The 18,385-nt window shown below is 43.5% G+C and overlaps 1 protein-coding gene and 1 pseudogene across 3 annotated transcripts in view; one reads left to right on the forward strand and one right to left on the reverse strand.

The window, feature by feature from the left end:
- The window catches only part of AGTPBP1 (ATP/GTP binding carboxypeptidase 1), a 170,193-nt gene extending 167,247 nt beyond the window's left edge, over positions 1–2,946 (reverse strand). For all 3 annotated transcript variants that reach the window (XM_060155351.1, XM_060155350.1, XM_060155352.1), the window contains exon 1: positions 2,784–2,946. The gene's annotated coding sequence lies outside the window, so the exon portion shown is untranslated. The remainder of the gene's footprint in view (positions 1–2,783) is intronic.
- Positions 2,947–16,754: 13,808 nt separating this feature from the next.
- Positions 16,755–18,106, forward strand: LOC132522660 (ferritin light chain-like; annotated as a pseudogene).
- The last annotated feature ends 279 nt before the right edge of the window (positions 18,107–18,385 follow it).

The raw sequence follows: 18,385 nt of genomic DNA on the forward strand, positions 1-18,385 counted from the left end.
GCTTACTAGATCCCTTGCACTGAGGAAAAACACTAGCAATATTTACTGAGCATTTACTATGTGCCAGGCATTGTGGGCTAAGCACTTTAGATGTGTTAACTCATTTAATATTCAAGATCATCTTAAGAGTATACACCATAATTAGCTCCATTTTTGGAGTTGAGAAAATTGAAGCACAAAGAAGATAAATAACTTGCTCAAAGCAAAGCCAGGATTCAATTCCAGCCTGTCTGGCTCTGAGGGCCAGCCCCTTAGCCACTACACTGTAGTACACAGAGGCACAGTAACCAACAATAATATATAAAGTTTAAATTCAGTGTCCACTGTTGACAATTTCTGTTGTTTACACTGAGACCTACTGCCTAAGAGAAGCTCCCAATTTGCAGAGAGCCCTCTGACAGGTCATCCATTACTACCCATGCACTGTTCAACTTCCAGGTGTTAAGGGGCTTCAAGCAAGAAAAGTAGATTTTGGAAGGTGAAACTGTGGAAGAGATTTTTTTTTTGTCCAAGATATAGAATATGATACAAATTAGATGATTTCACACGTCTTGGACCTCTTTTTCTTCAACTATTGAAAATAAAACCGTTATTATATAAGAATCTAGCTAGACTATTCCAAAGAGAATAATGCCTCAATTCAAGTCAACTAAAAAAGCTTTATAAAAACTGCATTTACAAAAGTTCAGATTACACTATACATTTAAATGTTTTGCAATGTGGCTAATTACAAGGGTAGCTCTATGTCTATACTTTTCATTTCAGTGTTCAGAGTGAGACTGCAGTTCTAAGTATGTGTTGAAGCAATTCAAGGCAGAGTTTTGAGGTCATTAAAAATGAACCTAGGGCTTCCCTGGTGGCACAGTGGTTAAGAATCCGCCACAACTACTGAAGCCCGCGCCTAGAGCCCGTGCTCTGCAACAAGAGAAGCCACCGCAATAAGAAGCCCTCGCACCGCAACGAAGAGTAGCCCCCGCTCACCGCAACTAGAGAAAGCCCTCGCACAGCAACAAAGACCCAGTGCAGCCAAAAATAAAATAAATAAATTTTTTAAAAAATGAACCTATAACTTCACTGTAGAAATTAATTCAAGCAAAGTGGAATGGGAAACAGAACAAGTCATGTTACAACTCATCCTTAAGGATGAGAAATAAGGAGTGGATAAGGCACTGCTAACTATCTCACAGTAATTACATAAGAAAATGCTTACAGATCTTTCAGGGTTTTGTTTGATTTTAACATTTGGCACACGTTTTAAAATATGTACCATATAAAGTGCCTTAAATAAACTACTACTTTTTTGGCCTGCTGAACTGAAAACATTCCACAATACAATTACAAAAACCACTTTCTGGTTTTCTCAGGGAAAAAAAAAGACAATTTATAGAACGAATTCAGAGGTTAACAAAGAAAGAGATAACCTGATTTACATAAAGATTCCAACACGGGGGCTTCCCTGTTGGCGCAGTGGCTGAGAGTCCACCTGCCGATGCAGGGGACACGGGTTCGTGCCCCAGTCCGGGAAGATCCCACATGCCGCGGAGCGGCTGGGCCCGTGAGCCACGGCCGCTGAGCCTGTGCGCCCGGAGCCCGTGCTCCGCAGCAGGAGAGGCCACAACAGTGAGAGGCCCGCGTACCGAAAAAAAAAAAAAAAAAAAAGATTCCAACAAGAACATAAATGGTAAGTGAAAATGAGTGATCCAGAAGACTATTAAAGTCCCTTCTACCTACAAACTGTCGTACATCATAAACACTGCTACAATTTTGAATACCTGAAAAAAAACCACACAGAATTAATATTGCCAAAGAAAATTTCGACTGAGTCTTACAACATATTAGGTCATCGGCAGTGCTAGACCTGCAAGCACTTGAGGAAGCTATCTTAAAATGAGAAATGGGCTTTAAGTTATCAACATTCACAACGATGTGTAAAACTCTATTCTGTGATGAGTAAATGCCCAGGAAAGGAAACGAACCAATTCAAAACTGCACTGGTACTTTAAAAGGCTTAAAGCCACAGGAGGGAAAAAACCATTGAGCCCAGCAAGCCTTTGCGTTGGGTTGCAGGAGTCCCTGAACACTCGCATGAAGAACCCGCAACTCAGGAAGGAAGGCTGGAGGGAAACTCTGCACTGTCATCTAGGGCGATCTGATTCAGGTTCAAATCAAACTCACAGGGCGCCAAGTTGTAAGCAGAGAACACACTTCAGGCCAAGCTACCCACTGAGAGGGAGCAAGCCCAGCCATCGCCGACGTCACACCACAGCCCACCCTGAAGCCCGGCGCACCTAGGGGCTGGGAGCTGGGGCGGCTGGGGAGACGGGGTGCGCGCCCGGCCCCTGCCCGCCGCCCCTCGGCTCCGCTCCGCGCTGTACCGCAGCCACCCGCGCGGTCACCGCCGAGAGAAAGGGAGAGCAGGGCAGGGGGCCGTCTCTGCCCGGAGACCGCGCCGGGCACCCTCCGCGGGGACTGGAGCAGGGACGACCGAGCCTCCATGGGTGGGGGCGGGGCGTTTTCCAGAAACCGGCCAAAGGCCCCACCCATCAGGGGTTCCCCTCAAGACCCGGTCCACCCCCCCGAAAGACACGGGTTACACAACCTGACAGGTAAGGGGCGGAGGGATCGCAGGACGCAGACCGGGGCGGGCCCGGGGTCGCTCCTCCCCGGCCTCCCCAGCCCCCAAGATGCCGCGGATGAGAAGATAGGAGGGGTGGCGGGCGGGCGGGCTAACCGCAGCCGAGGGGCTGCCGGCCCGGTCGCGCTGACGGCGGCAGGGCGCTCACCGGCTCAGGATGGGGCGCTGGCAGGGACTGGGTAAAGGTGCAGCACCCGGCTCAGCGTCGGCAGCGCGGGCCGATGCTCTCCGGGGGCCCGGCGGATGCCTCACCGCCCGCCGCCGGGTGTTTTCATACAAACCCCGGTGGCAGAAGAGGAGGCGGCGGCGGACCCTGCCCGCATCCCGGGCAACGTCAGCGCGGCGCCCCGCCCACCGTACTCCTCGGCCAGCCGGCTCGCGCGCGCCGGGCGGGAGGGAGGGCGGGGCACGCGTGCGCGCGGGCCGGGCCGGGCGCGCGCCGCGGGGGAGGGCGGGGCGCGCGCCGCGGGGAGGGCGGGGCGCGCGCCGCGGGGAGGGCGGGGCGCGCGCGGGCAGGAGCGGGGTTGGGGAGTGCGCGTGGAGAAGGAGGGAGCGCGCGCAGGGGGGAGGGCGGGGCGCACGCGCCGTTGTTTGGGGGCGGGAAGGCGGGGCTCAGAGTCTGGAGAAGGGCTTGTGCGCGATGACGGCTGTGGTCCCCTACAGCTGTCGGCCTACCCAACCAAATGGTTCTTTGGGCGGCTGCCTATGTCCCGCAGGTCACCTTCCTGTAAGCTTCCAGTTAGAGACAACACCTTTTCCCAGAACTAAGCCGGAGCCCACGCCCCCCCCCTTAGGAGGCTTTCAGCAGCACAGGACCAGCACCATGCCACCCCGGTACCTCCGACCCACGTGGTACCGGGGTGGCACTGGACCCTGGGGACCGCGGTAAAAAGCCTTTTCCTCACCTCAAGGAGAGTCCATAATAAGAAGGTGAAGACAAGCAGCTATCACAGCTGGGCTCCCAGAACACAACGAAATTCCGCTTTGTGGCCCTGCCTCAGTAAATCAGATACCTAGTGCTGCAGCATGCTAATTTATTTCTTGCTTTTTTTTGTAATGTGCGTACATATAGTCACAAAAATGGTAATGCTAAATGGGCCACTGAAGGCAGAGACGGAATGTTTTATCTGAGCCAAAGTAATGTGTCAGAAAGGTAAAATACTGATACACCCCCTTCTGTTTTGACTGCATGTAAACGCACTATAAATATATTCTTAATGAATACTGCCATTTACTTTTTTTCAAGAGCATGGATCATGTTTGCTGCTGTTTATAGTAGCTGTTAAGGAATGTAAAATTATTACAACCAGTTAGGGAAATAAATTGAGAGCTGTGAGGTTTTAGTTTTGTTTTCTTATCATCAAGTTTAAAAGAAATTAAGCAGGTGTGAAGGTCATTCAAAAGGTAACCGGAGGTGCAGCACGTGTGGTGTGCTTTGTGCAGTTTGCCCTTGGCAGATGTCTTTACTCCAATAAACAAGAGACTGCCATTTTATAAATGCCACAGTTTCCTTGACTGTGAGCACCAAAAGGCAGGGTACAGTATTTTAAATAATTTTAAAACAACTACCACCCCAAACCACCCAGGCTGAAACGCACTATCTGAGAACACCTAATTATCTAAATATTTAACAATTTACAGAAATTAAATGTAGGTAATATACATGAAACTTTATTCAAAGAGCATCTTCCTAAATGAATTAACCTGCAATGTAGAAATATAGATAAAAATGTGAATGTGTGTTTTTGCACAATTTGCATTCAACTTTAACAAACCATTGTTAGTGTGGTTCAATAAGCATTGTTAGTGTGGTTCAATGGTCCAGACACAGACCCAGTAGATTAACCTACACAACTAAGTAAAATGCAGAACCAATCCCTGTTGCTCCCTCAGCTTTGTCAGCACACCCTCTTATGATACATAAAAATCATTGTAAATAATTGTATGATGTAGACCAGAGTCTGACCATACAATGATATTCATTTAACTGGGATTCTTCAAATCAGTCTAGCCCATACCTTGTAAGTATTCAATAAATGTTAGATTATTTTAACTTTGGACTAGACTGGGAGAGAAAGGTGAGCGTTGTAGCCCAACTGTCTCTTTCTCCTCTTTTGGTGATTTCCTTACCTCCATACCTTTATTAGAGAAATATACAAAATGCCACAAACTTTATCACGAAACTTTATAGCCATAAGGTTTAGAATAATAGTGGTCCTTTCAAAGTCTACAGTCATTTCCATCTGGAACGATAAATGTTAGAGGCACAAGCTCAATCATGAAATTTCTGATACATATCCAATCTTCTGGAGCTGTAACAATCATCAATTTATTGAGCACCTCCTATGTGCCAGACACAATCCTCCGAAATCTTCTGAGGAGTTAAACAAATGATAATGCTCAACAAAATACCTAACAGCTGTTATGTGTCAAACTAAAAGGTTTCCCATAAAAAAACAGAGCAGAAGTGCAGCAAGAACAACCTGAGCTGAACCTAAACAAACATGACAAGGCTGGGAAGCAACCCCCAGCATTTCACACAATGGTGTGGTTCTGGGGGCAAAACCCTTTTACAGTGGCAAATGGTTTCCAGTGGTCAGGTGGTAGATCAAATGATATATGATTCAGGGTCAGAAAAACTGAGTTTAACGATCCATTATCTGTAAACCACTATACTCTCACTTTCTTCATTTGTGAAATGAACTTAAATATTCCTGCCAAATCTAACATTTGAAAATTTGACATACCCTTTGATCCACTTAATGAAATTTATCCTAAGGAAATAACCAGGGAAGTGGCAGAGATTTAGCTAAAAGAATGATTATCCCAGAGTGGTATTATAAACCATCTTAAGTGTTCAAGAGAAGGCACCTGGATAAACATATTATTGTACATCCATGCAATAGATGACTAGGAAGCCATTAAAAATGATGTGGTAGGGCTTCCCTGGTGGCGCAGTGGTTGAGGGTCCGCCTGCCGATGCAGGGGATACGGGTTTGTGCCCCGGTCCGGGAGGATCCCACGTGCCGCCGAGCGGCTGGGCCCCTGAGCCATGGCCGCTGGGCCTGCGCGTCCGGAGCCTGTGCTCCGCGGCGGAAGAGGCCACAGCAGTGAGAGGCCCGCGTACCGCAAAAAAAAAAAAAAAAAAAATGATGTGGTAGAGAAGGAGTTTTGAACCTGGGGCCCAAAAGGTTTCATTCATGAACAGCTGTGGATTTACCTTGAGGCTAATGGAGTGAGCAGTGAAGAGAGCTCTCATAGCCCCCCACTTGTGCAGGCGCCTGTGAGTGCTGAATTGCTGAGAGTTAAAGAATTTTCTAGGCATGAAGGGGAAGCCAAGTTGCAATCAAGAAGGATATCTACGTAGCACTTCTGGTAAATTCCTAAACAGATCTCATTTAAAAAACACCTGAGCGAGCTTCCGGGGCTTCCCTGGTGGCACAGTGGTTGAGGGTCCGCCTGCCGATGCAGGGGACACAGGTTCGTGCCCCGGTCCGGGAAGATCCCACATGCTGCGGAGCGGCTAGGCCTGTGAGCCATGGCCGCTGAGCCTGTGCGTCCGGAGCCTGTGCTCCGAAACGGCAGAGGCCGCAACAGTAAGAGGCCCGTGTACCGCAAAAATTAAATAAAATAAAATAAAAAACACGTGAATCTCCAAGCCTCCAGCAAGATATTGTAATTTCTCATTCTAAATAAATACATTTATATATAATTTTGTATTTTTCCTTTTAGAGGGCTCCCCACAGTGTGAGAAGGAGGGAATTTCCCATCATTTTCATGTCAGTTTCTCAATCCTACAATCTAGACAAGTGTTTTGTTTTGTTCTTAATAACCAAAATAATAAATTTTTAACAGAAATCACAAACACTAAAAGTACTCTTTATTTCTATGTAATAAAACTGTTTAGCATTTCCAAACGACTAATAATTAACTGATTTGAAAACATTAAAGAAATAGTTTCATACCAGCTAATCATTAATTAGATTGAAATTTAGAAATGGGGAGTCAAAATTAAATTCACTTTCTCATATTTAAGAAATTCTTCAGTGTCTGATATATTGTTAAATGAGAAAAGCAAGTTGTTGAACTGTATGGATTGTACGAAGAAATTTGTATTTTTAAAAAATCAATACTACAGAAATTATTATGCATTTATAGTTTCATAAATAGGGTTCTAGAAGGGAAAATACCATTCTACTTACTAGAATTACTTGGGGCCAGGTTGGGGTAGGCACTGCCATTTTATAAATTTTGCATTGTTTAAATGTTTTAAAAGTAAGCATGCAACCTAAGAAAAAATAAAGTTGAAAACAAAAAAATAAAATAGGGTCTTCAAAATCATATAAACTTCAAATCCCATAAATCCTGGATCCTCCTCTATTTATTAACTGATAAATTTTAATTGTGTAATTGCATAGTTGCTTCTTATGGGGCTTAGGGAGTATAGCTTTCATTAGATTCTTAAAGAGGTCCAATTACAAAAGGATTAAGATCATGGTTTAAGAGGAATTCACTTAATGACACATAAACATATTCATGATACATTGTTTTGTAAGTTAGCAGATTACATGCAACATGATTCCATTTTTATAAAAACATATGTCTTTATATGTATAAAAACAAGACTGGAACATTAAAGTTTTAACAACAGTTATCACTTGATAATGGAATTATAGATCATTTAAAATTTATTCTTTTTATTTCTCAATGGTTGTTAAACTTTCTGCAATAAAAATATGAGATTTTGGGCTTCCCTGGTGGTGCAGTGGTTGAGAGTCCGCCTGCCGATGCAGGGGATACAGGTTCGTGCCCCGGTCCGGGAAGATCCCACATGCCGCCGAGCGGCTAGGCCCGTGAGCCATGGCCATTGAGCCTGCACGTCCGGAGCCTGTGCTCCGCAACGGAAGAGGCCACAACAGTGAGAAGCCCGCATACCACAAAACAAAACAAAACAAACAAACAAACAAACAGATATGAGATTTTAACAAAAAGGTTACATTATTTAAGTTATCATAACTAATTTTGAAAGTTGTTGAACAGATCAGAAGTTATAGTATATATAGGCTTCCCTGGTGGTGCAGTGGTTAAGAATCCGCCTGCCAATGCAGGGGACATGGGTTTGAGCCCTGGTCGGGTGAGATCCCACATGCAGCAGAGCAACTAAGCCCGTGCACCACAACTACTGAGCCCACGTGCCTAGAACTCGTGCTCCGCAACAAGAGAAGCCACCGCAATGAGAAGTTTGCGCACTGCAACAAAGAGTAAGCCCTGCTCGCCACAACTAGAGAAAGCCCGCATGCAGCAATGAAGACCCAATGCAGCCAAAAATAAATTTTTTAAAAAAAGGTATAGTATATGTAAAAGCAGGTTGTAAATCATAAGGTCCCTACAAAGGTTAATTATTGTTTTCCTGGCTTTAAAGTAGCCACGGAACATGGGCACCAATAGACTGCATTAGCCTGAAACCAAAGGCAACCATTGGGAAGTCTCATTTATACATTACTCTCTTCTATCACAATCGACTTTGTGGACAACACCTTTTAAAACAAGAGTTAATGCAAATATGAAAGATTTGGATTTTTTTTTAACTACAAAGAGAAGTCATGCAGAATTATCTTCAGCTTCAAAATAAGAAATAATTTTTTATGAATTACTGAAGAAACATTATTTCCTATTTTTAGATATGTGAAATTTGGGCATACCTTTATACTCTTAGGGCTAGACCGGACTTTGATTCCTCTCATCACAATGAGATGGAAATTCCAGGACAATAATCAATCAAGTTTTTTGTTCTGTATCAGTCCCCAGGTTCAAGATCCAGATCTTGGAGAGAGCACAGCAGTGACTCACAGAGATGATGGTAAAGTCTCTGTGATACTGTGCTGGCAGAACTTGCTGGAAATCTGTCCTTTGGAACTTACTAGAACTCCATCATCTAGGATGCTGGGGAAAGCTATTCATGGGGAGGCATCCCACCGAGACACTCCACTATGAAACTGCCTGAAGGGGTGCCAGCTGCTGGCTACTGGGTGCCATGCATTGGAGAAGTCACCGATTGGGACTTAACGTTGGTCTTCACTGTTTGCAGGCTAGGCACTCAGAAGTAGCGTCAGCTAAGTCAGCCTTAGTAAGCATGAGCCACGTTGCTGAGCCCATGCATAGCCTCTATCCCAAGCACTGCAGCCACTTTGCTCAGGGGTCCACTGAGCAAACACTGCGGTGGCTGGGGAAAGTGACTGACATCTCAGAGAGCATCATTTTGTCCATCTGGCAATTAACCTTCCCTGCAGTAGATGCCCTGCATCTACTGGGCTTCCACGTGGAGCACAAATATTTTCACGGTTTGTGCCCATTCAGAGAGGTCCATCCACATAACCTCCTTTGCAAACTTCCTTGTCACCAATCTCTCAATCCCATTTCTTCCAAGTCCCTAACTCACCAGCCCAACAATTGGCAACTGCCCAAGAAGCAGCGGAGATCCATGCCTATTGATCAAAATTCTGCCCATTGGAAGGATTTTCCTTCACTGTTGTCCTTCAGGGTCACCCCTGTGTGAGCTGTAATGCTGCAGCCGTCTACTTTTGTATGGTGCCAGCATGTTTACAGACCCATCAGTAAACCAAGTTTGATTTTTTTCTTCCTCAGACAGCTGGTCATATATACAGTGTCCCCCAAAATATCTAGGTATTATCTGTAGTGCTTTCAGTCTTCCTTCTAGGTGGGAATCTTTGATTTGCCAAAGGACTCTAGACCTGTGATTCCTCCCTGAGAAACTGAGACTTAATGAGCTTTAATCCTGGGACACTGGTAAAAATACTTTTACAACTTCCTTTTGCATTGTTTAAAATTCAAAGTGACAGGCTTATGCCTTAACTATTTATAAACAAATGCACGTCAAAAAAGTAAGAAAACAGGATTCATAAATAAGAGGGATTTTAACCAAAGGATTAGTGGATATTGCTCAAAGAGACATGAAAATATCAAACAGGGAAAGACTCAGTGGCTCTGGCCTGCATTGCTTATGAACAATGGTCACGATATGCTAATATATCGTTCTATAAGAAATGAAAAATTGCTACTTGGCTAGAGCCAGCCATTTCAGGCTCCATTTGGGGATTTTTCCAAGAATCTTGCACAAAACAGCATAAAAGGAATGCTTTATTTTTCTGGAAATTCATTTCTCTTGATCCCTGTAGAAGGCAGAATCATGCCCCCTCCCCAAAGATACCCACATCCTAATCCCCAGAACCTATGAATATATTACTTTACATGGCAAAGAGACTTTTCAGATTTTATTAAATCAAGGACCTTAAGATAGGAAGATTATTCTGGATTATCTGGATTATTCTGAATTATCTGGGCCCAATCTAATCACATGAGACCTTAAAAGCAGAGAGTCTTTCCTGGCTGTGGTCAGAGGAAGATGTGACTATAGAGGACAGATCAGACAGGTGCAACATTGCTGGCTTTGAAGGTGGAGGGAGGAGGCCATAAGCCAAGAAATGTAGTGGCCTCCAGAAGCTGAAAAAGGAAAGGAAAGGGAATCTCCCCAGACTCTAGAAAGGAATGCACGCCTGTCAAAATTTTAATTTTAGCCCAATAAGACCTCTATTGGACTTCTAATCTATAGAACTGTAATATAATTAATGTGTGTTATTCTAAGCCACTGTGATTATGGTAATTTGTTACAGCAGCAATAGAAAACTAATACCACCTCCATGTTGATTATCCATAAGTAATGGGAACTACTCTGTCTACTTCTTAAACACACATAACCTACTCAATTCCAAATGTGATTATGCTGATGTTTTTTCCTTTTGAACTTTCCAGACAGAAAATGTAGATATGTTTCTTACTTCTGAATTGGAGGAAGTCTCATTATTATGCAATTATCATCTTACCAACCCCCAACCTTCACCCCCAAAGTCAGGATAGTTTATTCTCTAAATGAAGGTATTCTTACAGTAACCTGCATACACTGGGACTTAATTCATGTTTGCTGATGATTATGACAATAGTAATGACCATAGATGAGAAGCTTTCTCTAGCCATAAAGGAAAATAATGCATAAAAACAAAACAACAACGAAAGACTTTTTAAGAATATTTTAATAGAAGGAAAATGTTTGAGCTCTAATTCCATATATAAACCAAACATCTTCTCTTTAAATTAGCTGTTACACTTTACACATATGCTTGCATAGGCTCAGAGTGTCTCTGAAAAACAAACAAGGAACTGATAACAGTGGTTGCCTCTGGGGAGAACTGGTAGACTGTGGCAGAGAGACTTACGTTTATTGAACACCATATTATGCTTTTAGATTATACTGTAGGCATGTAGTATCTAGTAAAATAACTAATTGATTTGTTTTTAATTTGAAGCTTTTACATTACCTTTTACTTAGAATTTTATATAGAGAAAAGGCCTTTCGTGTAGAGATCAACCTGTACCCAGGTATTACAGATACAGAAACTGTGATGAGAACCAGTCAAATGTCATTACATTGCAAACTCAAACTTTAGAACCTCCTCTTAAAAAAAAAAGTCATGTGGAAGGAAAAAAAAGTCATGTGTATGTGGATGAACATGTGTGTTTGTATAAATGGCTAGACTATACGCCAGAAGTAATAGTGACTCTCTTTGGGTGGTGGATAAAGTGATTTCCATTTTCTTCCTTTTGCTTTTCTAATTTTCTAAAAATTTTAAGGGACATCAGGTCACTTTTGTAATTAGAAGAAGAACCATTTTAATAGACAGAAACATCCCATGACTTGAGCTCAGCTCACCTGACGGACTACATTTTCCAGTTTCCTTGTAGCAAAGAGAAAGTTTCCCAGTTGCTCCATGTAAGAGAGAGCTATCAGAGAGGAAAGTGTACTGACCACCCTGATCGAAATCTCAGAAGGGCAGTTCCTCACTGATGAGTCTAGTTTTCAACATGGGAAGTCAAGATATTTGAATTTTCAGTCGGTGCATCGCAACTTTATCAGTTAATAGGAAGCTGATTGAAGTTAACTAAACTCACAAGTGGCCGAATTACACCCAGAAAAATAAACCGTTAACTTTAATAAGGGATGTGCTTTTCTGGCAAACAAAATCTCTGGCCTACTATTTTTGAAAGTTTTTTTTTAGCGCTGTTATGCTTTCTCCAAGCAACTGTTTTGTTTTGGGTTGTGTGTGTGTGTGTGTTTGTGTGTGTGTGTGTGTGTGTGTGACCAATACGTAAAACAGAGAAAATGAAGCTGCTCCTGTTGAAGACAGAGGAAAGGGCTGCTCAGCCTGGTGTGATCTTCTCCTCTTTCCCCAGATGTCCTCCAGAACAGTTCCTTAGAAGCCCCAGGACTTGAAGGAATACCATCTGACACCAATTCATCTACTGGTACCAAATAAATAAGCAGAAGGTTGCTTAGTTGAGCATAGACCTGAAGGAAGGAGACTTGGAGGAATACTCCATCCAGGTTCTGGGAAATGTCTGGTGAGTTTTCCCAGTTCCATACAACACATTCCTCTCTGAGGGATAGGAATGTACATTTTCCTGACAGATAGGCTCTCTTTGCTTCTAGCAGTGCTGGACAGTGGTGGACTGGTAAACCAACTCTCTGAAAACTAAACAAAACTAGCAAACAAAAATCCATGGTCTACAGCAACTGCCAATTTCTATGGTATAAACATTCCCACTGTGGCTGATTTCAAGGGACCAACAGAATTTACCTGAATATTTAACAATCAATTCTGTGAAACCTGTACTGCCAACTCCAGTGGAACACTGCTATATGTGTGCTCCATGCAAAACACAGTTTAGGAGGCTATAGCTTTCTTTGCTAATATTCCTTGTCTTGATGATTTATGTAGGTCAGCTATATAAAATTTAGAGGTTTCCTGAATCTCTAATAGTCACACACCTACAAACCATCTCTGGATTGTTTCTGCCAAAGGTAAATCTACTTGTCATGTGTTCATTCTTTCTGGTTTTATTCAGAGGGCAACCAAATTCTGAAAGTTTCACTACTTATTGACAGCAGTGATTCTGACAAACTGTAGCCACCTCTTTGGCCTGGTGATGACTTCATACCTTACAGGCCTTTTCCTCCCTTATGAATCATGCTTCTGTTTATTCCTGGAAGTGAAATGGACAATTTTTAATAAATGCTGTGTTCATACAGCCACAGAAGAATTGGACCTGAACAAATAATTGAGTTAGTCTCTCTTACTAGTTATTATCCATACGTTCTGGTTTCTTACTGAGGGCCTGCATGACCAGTTCTGCTTTCCAGGATAAGGTCGCTCCTGATTTAGTTTCTTGCAGATTACCATCTTGCACAGAACCATAAACGTTGTAAAATATTTCTATTCACCTCCTAGGCAATGTTAGCTAGTGTCGACTGAAAAAAAAAAAAAAGCACAACCTAAAAGTTGAGAGTTATGTTTTATTCGACAGACATTCGACTTAAACCTGGGAGACAGGACTCTCAGATCTCTCTGATGGACTGCTCTGAAGAGGCAAGGGGGGATGCCAGGATGTATAGGAGCTTTTGTAACAAAGACCAGGTAGTGGGAACATCAAAAGATTACTGTTAATTAAAGAAAACCAGATATCTCAAGTTAAGGAATTTAGTGCTTTTCTATGTATAGGAAGATGCAAGCGTCTGGGCTCAATGAAAGCATTCCTTTGATATGCACCTCAGCTGTCTGGGGTCAGTGTTCTGCTTTTCTCCATCCTGAATCACCTCAGGGCGCACAGTTGGGGGTGACTGCAGTGGCTCAGGGCTTGGCAGTGGGCAGCCTGTTTCTCTCCATCCTGAGTTCCTGCAGGGCTCACAGTCAGGGGGCCTGTAATGTGATGGCGGCTGCAACATCCTTTGTTTACTGATATGGCAGGGAACATTTGTCATTCACACTAACCTGAGTGGCTGATGTGAAATAAAGAAAACTTAAAATAAATGCCTACCCCAAATATTTCCGACTACAGGTTCATCAAGTTCCCTGAAATTCTCAGTCTGGGAGTCACTCCTTTGAGGCAAATTCTAATTCTCCAAAGGAACTTAGAGCTATGAAATATTTAATTTAGGAAGGAGATGCCTTAGCAGTTAGAAATATAATTTTTAGATATTTATGAGTTTAATGAAAAGAACATAGGCCACGAAAGACAGATTACCATGAAGGAATGGGAGAAAGGTTCAGAGCTTGGAAGAATGCTATGTGTGGGCTCTGGGCAGAGCAAAACACAATGAGCTTTGAAAGTGAGTAGAAGTCCACAGTGATGGGAGGTGAATGACTCGAAGACAGACTATAATTCTGTGACTTTTCTTGTCCTCTCTTGCTGGCTTTGATTCTAGCACATACATGATTCTGGAAAACAAAATGCAGTATTCCCTTTTCTAATGGAAGTACCTTCAGTTCCCTTGGCATTGCATCTGAAATTGAAAAGTGGATAATAACACTATGAAGATGTACCAGCCGGTACAGAGCTCTTCCCTCTATGGATTAGCAGCAATCATGAGTATTAGTTAACAGAGTATGCCTGGAAGGCCCCCAGAGTGTAATGGGATCAGGTATCACTAACGACTACAGGAAGATGAAAGCAGACAGTAGCTAAAGGAGGAATTTGAGCTGAGGCAGGCAGCCTGAAGCAACTGGAAAGCCAAGTCATTACATGTGCAAAATCAATCCTTCTGTTCAGTTTTTGGGAGACTCCCCTATTGCCAAGAAGGGTTTAATTCAATTAGCGAAGAGCTGTGGGGAAAAGGTTTGTGCAACCTTGAGCCTGGCTGGATATCTTTAGCTCTAAAGCAAAGTTATTTTGGGAGATCATCATAATTCGCTTGCTTCAGCACTAAACGCATCCAGGATACGCTCCCTGAAACTCAAAGGAATGCTCTGTCTCACATCCTGTGTTTCTGCATGTAGCTTTCCTTGAAATTTACTACTGCTCCCTACACCCATCTCTCCCCGGCTTCCCACCATAAGCTCCCTTCTCCCTAAATTGGATAAGAGCATTGTGAAAGGACCTTAAGTTGCGGAAGAGGAGCCGTCTCTAAATGGAGCTATGAGGAGAAACTCCAATTCACTGTGTGCCCTTGGGTAAGCCATGCCACCTCTCTGGGCCTTGGTTCCCTCTTTTCTAAAACTGAAGTTCTGGAAAGCACACGAACTGCAGGGCTGGACTAAACAATCTCTAAGGTATTATTCCAAACAAGTGTGCCAGCTAACATAAATGTGGCCGGAACAGCTACGGGCAAGCTGACAGTCATCTGCGTGCCCCTGTCTAGCCACACTAGCATGCAGAGGTATTGAACCCCTTGGCCTTCAGGACAGCTGGAGCCCCTGAGTCTGCCACTTACAGATGCAAACCTCCCAATCCCTTTTGGTATGCAGTATATATATAGATTTCTATGGAAAACACTAGAAAACATTAAGATCCCTTTCAGAGCTAACATTCTGTGAATCTGTAAATGTGGCATTTGCATTTCCCAGAGCGAGAGCTTCCAAAACCCTCAGGAAATATGCCTGGGAGGCCATGAAAAAGATCAGATGAGGGTTTTCTTTGGAGCATCTCAAAAAGACAGGAAAGATGCTCACAGCAAAGCTAAGAATTTGCCGGTAGTTGTAAGAAGAGTTGGCCTTTGGAGACACATTAATATTTTTGCACCTAATTAATAATAACAATAATAATTAAAAGGCGGTCCTTCATACAGATCTGGTATAAGGTATATGCTCGGTAAAAGATGAATGAATACATGACCTTTACTAAGAAGCCACAAGGTACAGTACTAGGATTATACCTGTAATCCCATAGCTCCCTTGGTTAGTCTCAAGCTTGCCAGATACGTATATCTGTTGCCTCTACTAGACTCTGAGGGCCCCTTAAGCAAGGACAATTTGTCTTACAGCACTTAGCAAAGTACTTTGGATATGGTATATACTCAATGCAAATTTGCTGAGTTTAATTTAATTTAGAGATACCAGCTTCAAGAAACTCCTGCTTTCAAAATATTTGCAGTACACGGGGGGAACAAAGCTAATCAACTTTAATAATTATACACATTACAAAATTAATTATGCTTATTAATATGGAAATCATTCTAAGAATGCTTCTTAATATAAAACAGTAGAAACAATTCAGTTTTACCTTCATTAAATGCGCTTTCATTTTTATCTTTCATTGCTCTCCCCTGTGGCCTAAAATTAACCTGTTTTTCCTATTTGATGGGGGAGTTCTACTCTCCTTTTCAAAACCACAGTTTTCCCCTTGCTCTCTGCATGGGTAGCTCTGTCCAGCCTTTGGGTCTCAGCTGGGTTTCACTTTGATATCTCCTGGGCAGAGACTGAGATTAGGACTTAAGAAGGGATTCCTTAGAGAGAGAGAGGAGAAGAATGAGACAAGGAAGGAGGAAAATCCAATAAAGGACCCACTTATTGACTGGGTACGGTTATGGACTACTGGGGCTCCCTCCCCCTAGGAGCCCTCTGCTACATCATGTAGAATGTGCGTCAGAATTGTTCTCTAAAATGGTTGGAGTCTGGGGCCTTTATCCACCAACTTCTCTCCGTTTTTGGTTAACGGTTGCCCCTGGTGAATACTTCCAGTTTACCCTGTACCTGGCAGAGCAAGCTCCCAAAGAAATTCTGCCAAGAAAGCCCTGAGGCAGAATTAGTAGTGGGATGCTGTCCACAAGCAGGAGAACTGACCCCTACAGGTGCAGTGCAAATCGAATGCAGGTTAACACCCATGAGGCTTTGCTCATTAGGCTGCCACTAAAGCATTTTGCCTAACAATATTGATCAGCTTTAGTTTAATTATCAGGATATATCATTGTTTATCTTTGTTCATGAGCATCTAATGTTTGGGGGGCTTCTTTCTTCTGGAAACAGTACTGCAGTTTTCCTCTAGGAAAGCCACTTCTCTATTGACAGCTATTAGGCCTCAAAAGTAGAGTCCACTCCTCGTTCTAATAATGGCCAGGAAGCAGTGTGCTCCGCAGTCTAGTGGATGTGTCTCTTGCTTCAATAGTGTTTGGACAGAACAGACCCAGAGACGCCCCTTCTTCCAGCCCCCATCCACCCTCCAACCTATTTATCACTTGCAACCTTTGGACCAACCACTCAGCTCTCCTCGGTCTTGGGGACCAGCCAACATCATTTTCTGAGCTTAGCTCCTTAATACCAATCAACCATGAGCTCCCAGATTTGTCAAAATTATTCCACGGAGATAGAGGCTGTCATCAACCGCCCGGTCTACGTGCATCTGCGGGCCTCCTACACCTACTGTTACCCGAAAAACTGGGTTTGCCTCTTGGTGGGTGTCGAGTTAAAAGATACAACTGTGGAAGAACGTCACCCGCTGTATCAGTAAACAAAGGATGTTGCAGCCATCAATCCCTCAGCCACTGCAGCTGCCCCGACTGTGCATCTGATTCAGTATGGAGGCCCTAGACAGTTAAGGAATGATTTCAAAGAGCCCAGACTCTTGCATCTTCCCATACATAAAAAAGTACTAAAGTAACCCAAGATGTCTGTTTTTTTTTTTTAATTAACAGTAATCTTTTGATGTTCCAACTACCTGGGTTTTGTTGCAAAAACTCTTTTGTATCCTGGTTCCTCCCTTACCTCTTTGGAGCAGTCCCACAGAGCTATCTGGGAGGCTGTCTTCTGGTCTTAAGTCCTCAGAAAGTCTGCTGAAATTCTCAACTTTTAGATTGTGCCATTTTTTTTCAGTTGACACAACCAAACCAAAGATCAAGAAAAGGAAGGATTTATTACTTGCAGCAAGTAAGGAGAACACTGGGGATCTTTCCCAGAGCAGTGTCTCCCTAAACAGTAAAATTGAGGAAGCTAAGGGTACATGCATTTTCATGAAGGGACTTGGGTGGTCAAAAGACTCCAAGCTTTAGTTGATGGAAGTCACAGGGGTCCAGAAAAGGTTAACATCATCCTCCCTTAGGTTCCAGTTGATCTGGTGGTTGAGAGCTTCAGGTTAATCTTTACCATTGAAAGAGAACTGGGAGTTTTTACAACTGGTGTATTATCTTTGCTATTGTTACTTCTCTTACTTGAAAATAGTCATTTGTTTATGCATTCTTTTGCTCTCTTAAGATTATTAATTACTGAAATCTGTTCAAGGGCTAGCATTGTGTCCAGGCTAAGATCACAAAATGGTTTAGGCCAGAAATGGCTTATTTATGTCAAGAAAGCCATGATTGGTTCTTTCTCTGGGGACCCCCTACCCTATCTGCTTATACTAACTCTCTCTGGGCTTCTATTTTGACCTTGGCTACGATGTGTCTCTGCAGGTCGTGGGCCACTTTTCCCACAAATTGGCGGAGGAGAATCCCAAGGGTGCTGAGTGCCTCTTGAAGATGCAACAGCAGCAGTGGCCTCACCCTCTTCCAGGACCTGCAGAAGCCGTCCCAAGATGAGTGGGGTAAAACCCAGGCAGCTACGGAAGCCACCGTGCTCATGGAGAAAAACCTGACCCAGGCCCTTTTGGATCTACATGTGTTGGGTTCTGCCTGAGTAGAGCCCCATCTCTGTGACTTCCTGGAGAGCCACTTCCTACAGGAGCAGGTGAAACTCATCAAGAAGATGGCAACTACCCGACTAACCTCCACAGGCTGGGGGCCCCGAGTCTGGGCTGGACGTGTATCTCTTCGAAAGGTTCACCCTCAAGCACGACTAGGAACCTCTGGAGCCCAGCAGCCTTTGAGGAGCCCCTCTGGTGTCAGGGCTTCTGCCTGAAGCCTCTCTCTCTGCA

Source organism: Lagenorhynchus albirostris, chromosome 7 (genome assembly GCF_949774975.1).
Source record: "Lagenorhynchus albirostris chromosome 7, mLagAlb1.1, whole genome shotgun sequence".
Taxonomy (NCBI): domain Eukaryota; kingdom Metazoa; phylum Chordata; class Mammalia; order Artiodactyla; family Delphinidae; genus Lagenorhynchus; species Lagenorhynchus albirostris.